This window comes from Apis dorsata, unplaced genomic scaffold (assembly GCF_000469605.1).
Source record: "Apis dorsata unplaced genomic scaffold, Apis dorsata 1.3 scaffold_295, whole genome shotgun sequence".
Taxonomy (NCBI): domain Eukaryota; kingdom Metazoa; phylum Arthropoda; class Insecta; order Hymenoptera; family Apidae; genus Apis; species Apis dorsata.
In genome coordinates this window covers 969241-981984 of record NW_006263570.1, presented here as the reverse complement: position 1 = coordinate 981984, position 12744 = coordinate 969241, and the positions used below count along the sequence as shown (strand labels likewise).

Genomic DNA, 12744 nt, shown 5'->3' with positions numbered 1-12744 from the left:
CCCCCCCTCCACTTCTTCTCTCGTTTTATTTTATTTTATTTTGTTTTTCATCTCAGAAGGAAGCGGAAAGCCAACGAATCGAGACTAATTAACACTTTCGTGATCGAAGCACGCGATAAACGCGTTGTTACATGAGGGTAACGTGTCGCGTTTGCTACCTACCAGGAGCCATTTAAGCAGGTTTGTATCTATTGTTTCGATGTACATATACGTTTCACGAATTTGTGAAATTAAATTAGTTAATTATTTAAAATTTATCTTTCGAATCGATCTTTTAACTTTTTTAGAGAAGAAGAGAGAACTTTTAATTCTTTAAGTCTTTGAGAATTGTATTATCGTTATTTTTTTTTTGTTTTAATGCAGTTTATTATTTTAAATATTTGAGAATTATTAATTAATCGGTACAATTTTTCTAACTAGGAAAATTGATCGGGTATTATTTATAAAAAAAATAAAAAATAAAAATTGGATAATAAGTGAAACGAATTTAGAATTTCTTTTTTATTCCAATTATTTTATTTATATTTATTTGAATCAATTGAAACAAAAAAGAACTGCCATCACGTGTATACAATGAAATTTCCTTTTTATAATGTAATTATAATATCTCTAAGTGATTAGATTTTTATAATATGAATATGAAACTTGAAAAAGTACTAATATAATCCTAAATTTCTTCGTCTTTTATAAATATATAATTCATAACAGAATTTTCATTTATGAGCATTAAAAAGTTAATAGTCTCATCAATTATCATTGTATAAAAAAAAAAAAGTATTTTAGAAATAACAACGTTTATAAATTCGATTTTCTGATATTTTAAGAGTACAATAAATCTTGGTGTATCACATGAAATGTCCATAAAAGTTAGGCATAGTTAGTCTATGAATTATAAGTTGTAAATTGCTGTAAGTATTCTTTCGTCGTCTCTTTTCTTTCTTCTATCTTTCTAGCATTATATTTTTATTCGAATTAGTTTTAATCGATAATATACCACAGTGTTCTTTCTTTTGTATTAATTTATTACAATGTTAATTAATTTATTGTTCGAAATAATACGAATAAACGAAATCTGTGCGTATGTGTGTGTGTATGTGAGTGTGTTTGAAAGAAAAAGAGAGAGAGAGAGAGATTGGAGAATCGTGTTGAACTTCAACATAACACCAATTTTATTCTTCTTTCGTTTCTCTTAACAGGATAACATGTACACAGTGTAATATGAAGTTTGATTGCCAACACGTAAAATACATACTATTATATCGAGACAGTAATTATACACGTGAAGCACGTGAAATAGTATGTATAAATATACGTTATTTTACACGTTATTTCACGTGTACAGTATTTCACGTATGTTTTAGATACACGACACACATACTATTTAATAGAAATTTCTGTACATATAGTTTACATTATGCTTGCATTATTTCGTAACGTAAGAGCCTCTCATCAGATACTATAAAAAGGAAAAAACAATAAAGTTAACTAAGCTAGCGATTCATTCACTAATCGAAATACTCTTTAACTCGTATATCATGAATAATCAAACTTAACAAATCACAGCCATACAATTGCACTGGCTCCTGATATTCTATCTAACGTTATCTATTTCGTGTCCTGTTCAATCGAGATAAATTAATCGCGAAAGTGTTAATGAACGTCGATGCAATCATTCGTATATTTCGAAGAATTTTCGACTCAATCAATTCATGTTCATAATCGTTAAAGATGTCGTTCAAGAGTAGATCATTTTTAGGGCTCAATGGAATGGAAAACGCAGAATTAATATGAAACTTAAGTGACAGTCGCAGATCTGATCATTATCGAACTTGACCTGATCGTCCCATTATTGAAATTATTAGGAAGTTGATTGGAAAGTTTCATAATTTCTTTTTCTCAAAACTTTTGAGAAAACACGAATAAATAATTATTAAGAAAATTTCTTTTAAAAAATATGTATGTATGTACATTATAAAAATATATATACAGTATACATTTTTATTTTTAATACTTATTTTTTTTTAATTTAAGAATAATTAAGTTTGTTAAATAAATCGTGGTAAATTAAATGTTTATATGTATATTCAAAAATATTACTAATATTCAAAATAAAATATTCTTTGCAATATACAATATTTAAAATTCCGAAAAAAGTTTTTATTTATATATTTTTTCATCTTTATAAAAATATAAATTTGAAAATATGAACATCATCAACTAATAATAGTAAAATTTAGTAATAAAATTTTCCAATCAACTTACCAATTATACTCCATCAAAACACTGTTTCTTAATTAATACATTGCGTATAGCTTTCTGTTTAATAATAGAATATTAAGATCGAAATTACGCTTATGTTGTATCATCACATGCTGATGTTACACGAATTTTATTATGAAAATGAAATTTGAATACGACCAAAGACGTCATTCGAAAGAAAGTCAATGGTTCAATGATTGAATAACATTTTAAATGTCGAAACTGAACATATAATCGCAAGCCATTGTGAAGACGTTAAGTAATGTAAAATATTTGTCTGTATACGATAACTCGCCAGCTAGTCGTAAAGTGGTCACTAGAAAAAAGAATTTTTCAATAAAATTGCAATTCCTTGAGAAGGAAAATGAGAAAATAAACGATGAAAGAAATTTTTGAAGAAAAGAGAAAGACTGAAAAACCGATAATGAATTTAAAGAAGCTTTATGGAATTGACGATAAATCTGTGAAACGAGGCTGTACGCAATGTATTAATGGATTTTACTTTGGAAAAAATTTTGATTTAATGAGAAAAAGAACAGGTGAAAATATCCCCTTCCATGATAAAATGTTAAAGTTTTAAAGTATTATTTATTTATTTATTGTAAATTTTTTTGTACATATTATTTTGCGGAATTTATCATTTGTTGTTATTTCTTTGAGCAAGTGTGCCTGTTCTTTTTGACTAATCATGTTATTTCACAAAATATGTAAAATATTTTTACACGGGAATCGAACGTCTTGGAACGAAAGATTTTTAATTACGAAAAATTAACAAAGAAAGTTCCATCATTTTAAGATTTTGCTTAAATTTTTCACGAGTGAAAATGCTTTTTAAGAAAAATAGTAATCGACAGTTTCTTTTGTTTGAAACCAGGCAGATTAATTCTATATGAATCAGTATTATTCAACTTTACGCGACGAAAGCAAATAGCTAGAAAATCAAAATAGAGAGAGTTAGATCAATATTAACTCTGAAAAAGCATTTGTTAAAAATTATTTATATTACAAATGCTTTACATATTATTATTTTGTTTTATAATAATGAATCAATAATCAAAAATTAGATATAAAATTTAATCTTTTTCCTGGAATATTCATTAAATAATTTTCTCGTATTAATAAACAGAAGCTAATAACTTTTCAATTAAATTCATTTTTTTAATTATATTTATTTTTTCATTAACTCTAGAATATATTATTCATATATTCGTGTATAAAAAAATTACGAAATTTAGATAATTATCAATAATCAAACCTATAATTTCTTATTTAGAAATTGATCTTTACAAAATTTATATGTTTTCAATCTTAATAAAATTAAGAAGAAAACATTAAAAATGAAACTTTCATCGTGAAAAATATAAAAATTCCAAATATTTAGGTACATCTTCCAGAATTTAATTAATCTAACTATCTTTCACTAAATCGTCAATATTCTCATTCAACGAAAATTATTTCAAAGAAATAATATAATAAACTAAGTCGAAATTTCACGTGTAAGCAACGTGTCATTCTCAATATCGTGTACCAAGAATTTCACCCGCCTCGACGAGGAAAGTTTGCGCTCAAAAATGGCACTCTGAACGAACGCAACGTTTAAATTACGCTTTCTTAAATGCGCGTACAATATTACACAGTCCATATCTTCGATATCAGCCCGTTACATTTTCGATCGTTCCAATGCCTCCAGTCTGGCGCCAGTAGAATTCCCATAATATTCGTACTTAATTTATGTTAGCTTTACGGCCTGCGTTAACAGCTCCGCTTATTCGCACACATTTTATTGGTTTATGATCACGTATCTCACATTTTTCCTCTCATACGTTGTCAACCGCTTTACACGTGTCACCTCTCACCTACACGATCGAATAAATTATCGATTATTGCACGATTCTGTAGATGGAAAAATCGTGGAACTGGAAAATTCAGGAATGAGATAATTTATTAGGGGAATGATAAGAGCCCACTTTGTCGATCATTTATTAATTTGTCTTACGCGTGATCGTGTCATATGATTTTCGTGAAATATGATACTGCTGGTTGAAATTAAATGGATGTTTTGCAATTTTAAGATATTATCGAAGCCATGAGATGAAGAATTCTTGGCATCTCGAGTAGCACTTACTTCATTTATTCCCCTATCAAGGTAGTAACGTAAAAGTATGTCAAGGATAAGAAATATTATATCTTTGAACGAATTATAAATAATTTTCCGGAAAAAGCATTTTCGAGAGAGAGAGAGAAAGAGAGAGAGAGAGAAAGAAAGAAAAAAAAAGAAACAATTGCAATGAATTTTTAACTATTTTATTATACAACAATTGGTTCGAGAAGTTTAAGTTATCTTTTTTTTTATTCGTTAATGTTTCCTCTATTATTATTTATTACGTTTGCGAAAGTTCAATTTTTGTATAAAGTTTTCGTTATTATGTTAGAAAGAAATTTAAAAAGAGGGAGAGAGAGAGAGAAAATGTTCATAAAATTTTGTGCAATTTGTTCGGACGAAAGTGTTTGTAGAGAATTGTATATTTTATTATTTATAGAGAACGTGATTTATCTACCCATCTTTATTTTACTCTTTTCTTTGCTCGACAAACTCTGTCCCATGGGTCTGATTTTGCGGAATGCAAACTTCTCCATGGCCTACCATCCACGCGAAACAATTAACGTTCCTGACAGCCGCAAAAGTGTTCCAAGAAACGGGGAAACGTCGCGACACCCCGCATTGTAAAAATACAAGATTGGAATTACTTTGCAATAACGCCAATTCTCGCTTAAAAAGGAGATACAATTATTTCTGAGATATTTTACAAGGAAACGCGTTTCTTTGGCGTCTCGAACGGTCTCCTTTACGCTGTTCCAATACCTTTTATTTATCTGTTAATAATAACGAGACGTCCCTCTCAAAAAAAGAAAAAAAAAAAAGAAATTTTCACGAAATTTTCACGAAAAAACTATTCGTATCGATAAATATTTAGCATTACGATATTCACAATTTCTATTCGTAATATTTGAATAGGATTTTTGTAATAAATAATTCTCTATTTATCCACCATGTTTAAGATTCGTTTATATTTCTTTATTTAGAGAATTTTATGTTATGTAATATTTTGAAATTGCATTAATGTTATTCGAATAATTGTTCCTACAATACATAATTGTATAGTCAATCGCGATATTTAAAATTCGAATATAATTTGTAAATAAATAACTCGGCATTTATTTCTATTGTTCCGAATCAAATTTTCGTAATGCACTAATTGATCATTTGCAACATTTTAAAAATTCCGTATCTTTAATATAATTAACTTTAATATAATTAACACGTTGGTTATATTTGCGATATTCAAATATAATTCGAATTAATTGATTTTAAGATTTTTGAGAAAACGCAATACTCAATTTCGCTGATTTTCTGATCAATACGAAAATAAAAATTATTTTAATTCTTCGAAGAATAAGCGGGAACCTATGATACCTCTATTGTTGCAATCCGAATACATGAAATCAATCACGAAATAAAAAAAAAAAAAGAAATTCCGGCCGGATAATTTCATTCTTGCGTGGTGACATGTGCGATGACATTACAAATCCGAATGGCAATAAATTTATACTCATTTCGACATTTACGCGAGACCACTTGTGCAATTCGGTATTGGATATTTCTATCCAGCCTTTGTCTCATGTATTCTGTTCGCCTATTTCGAGGCTACGCGAACCGGAATGGACCGTATTTATCAGATGAGATCTGTCTATCGTCGCTAGAAGCAAGGTGCAGAAAAGTAAAAAAAAAAAAAAAAAAAAAAAAAAAAATTTCAAAAACCCCCCAAAAAACCGTTTAAAAAAAAAAAAAAAAAAAAAAAAATTTCAAAAACCCCCCAAAAAACCGTTTAAAAAAAAAAAAAAAAAAAAAAAAAAAAAAAAAAACTATGTAAATGCACCGAAACGAACGATTTAAAAAAAAAGAAAAAGAAAAAGAAAAAAAAAAGAAGAACGCGAACGAGATATTCGTGACATTCGGTTCCAAATATCGAATGTCTATTACCTGTGAACGTTTGAAATCGTTTTTAGATGGAAATGCAATTGTATGCGATAATATAGTTCCTGTATTATACATAACGTATATAATATAAATTTAATATACATAAATTATTCTATTAGTAGAGCTTTAGACTATTCTAACAGTAGTACATTGTGCGAACCAAAAATTAAACGTCACCTTGATATGTCTGCCGTAATTATTATTTCGATATCGATTTAATGTATAACTCGCGAGCATATTGCATTAGAGTTACTTTAAGCAGCGTTTACGTTAGGCAACTTTTGACAAAAGAATCGATCTATGATCTATCGAAATTTAATTCAAAAAATATAATAAATATTATTATAAATAAATATCTCTGTCTTTACAAATATTAATTATATTCTTTCATTTAACTTAATTTATTATTATTCGAGAGGCAAGTTGCCTTAAACAACTTTTAATCGAACAACCGGAACAAATTAAATTTTAATTGGATAAAATAAATGGCTTTGGATCGGTTAAAAATTATTTCATGTAAACGCAGTTTTTTAATCGAAAGACTTTTGAATAGTTAGTAATTGAAGGATTAAAAATTATTTCGATTATTAATTAATATTTCGTTCGAAAGGACAATTTTGATCGATTTAAGATCAATCTATCTGATTATTCGAAATGAAAAGTTGCCCAATGTAAACGCGGCTTTAAGAGTCTGCTCGAAACTTTTCTCGGCAAGAGGATTCGAGCGCCGAAGACGATCGAAATAAAAGAAAGACAACATACGGTAATGTCGAGCAAGGGACAATAAAGACAACCTACTAACGTTTCTCTTTCGATTAAGTTGTGATCAACATTGCGAAAGAAGAAGAAAATTATCAATGAAAATTCGATTTTAAATTTTTCTTTAGCATATATCTAATTTTTAATTTTTTGATGGAGAAGAGATTTTATATTCACCTCTTTCGGGGGACTTTATGTTGATAATTTTGAAATATTCAAAATTTCTTGTGATTCCATTTGACAATGAAAACGACAGTTGTTAAAGTGTTATCAAATTAACCTCTTAAAGAAATAGTTTTGTCTTATTCGAAAAAATTATCATTCGTTAATTCATTGTCGGAGAAAAAACTATTTCGTAAATTTAGGAAATTAGCGTATTTGTTCATAACATAATTTATAAAGAGTGAAAAATGTAGGTCACTTCAATCAGTGGTGTACTTCAAAAAACGTTCGAATATTTTACTATGTTTATTATGTTAATTCTTTTAACTTTATTCCAATTATCTATGTACGATTATTATGTATTATAAAAATATGATCTTGTCAGTAACAATTACAATAATGAAAATCTCTACTAATGATATTATTATCGCATATTTAATTCACTAGATATCGTAAATAAAATTAAATATTGAGTAACGAAATTTGCTACTATTAGATAAAAAAATATGTATATTGATTAAATATACTATCCAAGAAAGAAAAACGCGATATATCGTAAAGTAATTTAACGTGATTATTTGTAAATTTATGTGTTCGAGTAATATAATTTAATATTTCCTATCGTTATCATTTTTATTCATTGCAATACGAATTTAACGTATATTTTTATTTATTTTCGCTAAATATTATTATTATGGAACTTTATTTTAGATGTTTATAATAAATTCTATATATTTGATTCGTTGCTATGTTTAACTTATTTAATAACGAGATATGAAATAATACTATAATCGGTTAAATTATAAACGTTGTTAGTATTCATCAAGACTGTGTTTCTAATTAATTTATTGCGATACTTGGTTTTAAAAATGTTGCCATTTCGTTTCGCGTAAGAAATCGATGCATATCATTAAAAAAATCGGCCATCGTTTCGTAATAAACTCTCTGCATTGATCAAGATAAAAGATAAATGTCATTTGCATATAAGAACTCGAACACAGATATTTCTCTACAATGAGATTGATACCAACTTATATAAACTTCAAACTTGAAAAATATATATTTCCTAAACTCGTTATCGTATATTTTGATACATATAGTAAATAAATATTCATATTCGTATACCTTTGATGAAACAGTGAGAACAAATGGAATGTTTGATACACGATATTTTATTTTGTTTATAAATATTTAATTTAATTTTTTAAAAATAAATTCGATAAAAAATTTTTTTAAATATTAATCTAATTGTTTAGGAAATATATCTTGTAATATGTTGATGAAGAAAACAAGATTAAGTCGCGTTCTATAAAAATGATATTTATCTATCAAATTTTATTTTATACTCTAAAATAATTTCTGTTTTCAATTGTGATTACTTCAGTGGCTGTAAAGAAATTTGAATCTTATGATGTTATATTACGAAACTATCTAAAAATTTTATATCTACACATTGTATGTTAATAAAAAAAGAATATAACACGTTTACGACGAAACTTACGGTATTAAACTTGTGATATAATATAAACGAAGAATATACCAATACTTTGATCTTTATTAATGAAAAGAGAAAAATAAATATATCTTTTTCTCACGAAGAAACGAGAAAGTAAAAAAGATTAAAGAACACAATAATCGAGTCTTTTTTTTTTTTTCAAAATTCGAAGCTTGAGCTAATATTCGTATATCAATAAAAAAAAAAAATAGAAAGCGAAAAATTACAAGACAAATAAATTAGAATAGCACAACCTCTATAACACGATATACATTTTTAATTTACGTTGATATTTCTATGGTTATAGCTTAAGTTCAAAGATTGCGATTCTCCATATGCGATTTTCCACAGCACGTGTCCAACGTATCGCATGATTCACGTAAAATCTGTATAATTTAAGAGAAAATAGACCGACGATATAATAGGTGATAAAATAGGAAGCCCGTGTAAATTAAATTAAATGTCTCTTAGCTTCCAAATAACTTTTTAAAAAATGATGAAGAGAGAATAAATAAATAATTAAATAAATAAATAAATAAATAAATAAATAAGTAAATAAATGAAAAGAACGTGTAGAGAAAATTGAGAAACGCAAAGCAATGAAACGAATTTCTCAAAGAAGAATGTTTCAAAGATAAAACCCATGCACTTCTGCGTACCTAAAATAATCGACAGTAATCATTGTAAAGAATATATAACGTCGAAAATGCGGTCGTAAATTGTGCAAACGTATACAGGATAGCGTAATAATCATTGATTAATTTCTTAAGTTTCGAGAATGCTTTATCTAGGCGGTAAACGAAATGGGTATAACTTATAAATAAATTGAAACGAAGTAAATGAAAAATAAATTTATATATGTATACATATTATATGTATTTACGAGAACGATCTATCTATGTATACATGTACCGCGCGTATATGTGTATATACATATGTGTTTGTATGTGTGTATGTGAATGTATATACATACATATACATATATATCGGTTAGCAACTACTTTCAAGACTGTGGAACATCATAGGTGTATAAATGTTTAAATAAATTATTATAACGTGGCAATCAAAATATTTCTGTAATTATTTTTTCAAATCCTTTTTGAACCCAAATACTTTCCTTTAATTTAATAATCATACAAACACATAATAAGAAAAATCATTCAATCAAAATGTTATTCTTTACACTCAATTGATTATATTATTAAAATATTTCTAAAAATTCTAAACTAATTCAAAGAAATCTATATTATAATCTATATAATCTATATATAATAATAAGAAATTAACATATTTTTGAAAACTAAAACTGCATTCTCTTATAATATTCTTTTTTATTTTTTTATTTATTTATCAATTTATTTATTTTTTTTATTCAACTATTTATTTATTTATATATTTATTAAATTATTCATGTATTAATTATTTAATTATTATAATTAATCACATATAAACAAGAAGAGCAAAGGACAAAAGGACAAAAAGGACAAAAATATAGTAATCAGCGCCATCTCTAGAAAACTAGTAGATGAAATATAGAAAAGGATTGCAAATAGTAGGAGGAAGATAGAGATAGAATTGATTGTCAGCGCCATCTTTTAAGTGTTAAAGATATTATTTTAAAGGTAGGATAAAGTAGTATTACAGAGATTCTATGATAGAACTGAAGATCAGTGCCATGTTTTGAATTCTTTTGAAAATGTTTCCAATACCAAAAAGATAGCGTTAATAATCAATTCTTATTTTATTTTTATTCTTTTCCTATTATTTATTCTCATTTATATTTAAAATTCATGCATTTAAAACATGATATTGATATCTAATTAACTTTTTTTTTTTTACTAATCTATTGATTATAAAAAAGAAATTATTTAACTTTTACGATTGAATTGAATATATTTCCTGCATTGTTTTCAAATCATAGATATTAAATCACAAACAAGAAAGACATCACATACTAACATCTAATACAACTTTACATTACATATTCTAAAATATCAAAATATCAAAATTTCAAAAAAAAAAAATAAAGTATTTTTTACATCATAACATGCTAATCTAATTATACTATTTAATTATACTATTTTGCCCATTAATTATCTACTTGTCTACAATACATTGTATCTACTTAATTAACATTCTTGATTATGCATACACTTAATTTTAAATATATTATTCAATCAATGTTTTTTTATGATGTAATCTTCTGTTCTCGCAAAAGATATTGAAATAAATTTAAATATTAGAACATTTCAAACATCCTATCCCATTCTATCTAAATAAGAAAAAGTTTTTTCTTATTCCTATCTACATAAAAATTAAATATTTTATTTATAAATCTTGCCTGTCAAGAATCTAAAAGATTTTTTTCATATCCTTCATTCATACCTACATTCATTACATTCATACTTTATAATTATTACAACTTTATAATTTTTATGAATTTATAGTATGATATGAATCACATATGAATAAAAAAAATGCAAATGAAGATACAATGAAAACTAAACAAATAAACTGAACAAACAACAAACAAAGTTATGCAGCTATCAAATATTAAGGATATGTGGCCAGAGAAAATTAAGTAAGGATATGCTAACAAAAACTAATGAACAAAGTTATGTAATTATTAAATTTTAAGAATTTAATTGTTAAGAGTGAAGAAGTTATGAAATAACAAACAATTCATAATCATATTGCCTTAAAAAATAAAAATATTATTTCGGCAAACTTTGGATCAAAAGGAAATCAATAGGAAAAGCGGGAAAGAAAAACAAATCATTATATACATACATCACTTATAAACCTATCAAAAAACTAAATGTCTCTTTGAATTCATTTAATATAAATTTGAAGATTTATCTTATAAAAAGAAAAAAATAATAGTACATTCCTTCTGTACTATTCTATTGAAATAATTTCTAAAAGACAACATAATTATACAACATAATTAATGAAACTCAATAATAGATAATCAGTTTCAAGCAAATGACATATTATTTTTAACTATATTGTCTTCTATTTATTTTTTTTTAATTCGTACCTGTAATAAATTCAATTAGTAAACACAAAATAATTTATTTCCCTTAAAGAAACATTAATTTCTGAAAAAAAAAAAAATAAAATTAATAAAATATTGTTATGAAATTTATAATTTTCAAAGATACTTACAAATCAAAGATACTTATCCATAAAAAAAATAAATTTTTTAACAATATTTTTAATAACATCTTCATAAGGAGATGTTAAAAAAAAAGATGATGAAAAATTAATTAAAAAAATTATTAGAATAAATCATCCACTCAATGTAAACCGATCAAACCGTGAATGGAACATTTTTTCTATTCCGCAACACTAATATACTAAATTCTTTCAAAAAAAGACACGAAGAGTGCTTTACTATATTTGCAATGCAATTATTGATCAACAAAAAGAAAAGAAAAAAAGATAAAAACATACATTCTCAAAAACTATTGTGCATGTTTTAACTATTTAAGGAACTCTAATAAATTAATTTATGCACTCATTTTATTATACGCAACACTAATAACGAAAGATTGCAATCATATGAGAGATTGCTGTCGTACAACTTTCTTTGTTGCAATCACAAAGAAATTAATTGTAACAGATGATCCGGAAGCAGGAATATGCTTCTATAATAAATGGGCATTTAATTAACGCAACACTATTATAAAAAAACGCAATTATTTATCAACGCAACGCTAATTCTTAAAGAGAATTAAATCCAAAATTTACAAATTATTATATAAATGCAAAACTATTTCAAATATTCCGATATCATAAATTAAAAAAAAAAAAAATAGTCTAAATTATAATCAAAATAATTAAAAGTAATCATCATATTTTTCAAATTTATAATAATTATAACATTAATTCAAAACGCGAAATTTATAAACGTGATTCTAAAATTCAAACCGTAATTCATTTGTATCGCAACACTAATAAAAAAAATCGCGATGCCCATGATGACTGGATGTAGATGATGGGCCAGCATGCAAATTGGCCAAACAAC

At 25.9% G+C, this 12744-nt stretch overlaps 1 protein-coding gene and 1 long non-coding RNA gene across 2 annotated transcripts in view; both read left to right on the top strand.

The window, feature by feature from the left end:
- LOC102680003 overlaps nt 1-12744 on the top strand; it is an 86965-nt gene that overhangs the window by 66381 nt on the left and 7840 nt on the right. The window lies entirely within an intron of this gene.
- Nucleotides 7-1804, top strand: LOC116185841. Its single transcript, XR_004150743.1, has 2 exons — nt 7-180; nt 1197-1804. It is a non-coding gene; the product is annotated as an uncharacterized LOC116185841 (long non-coding RNA).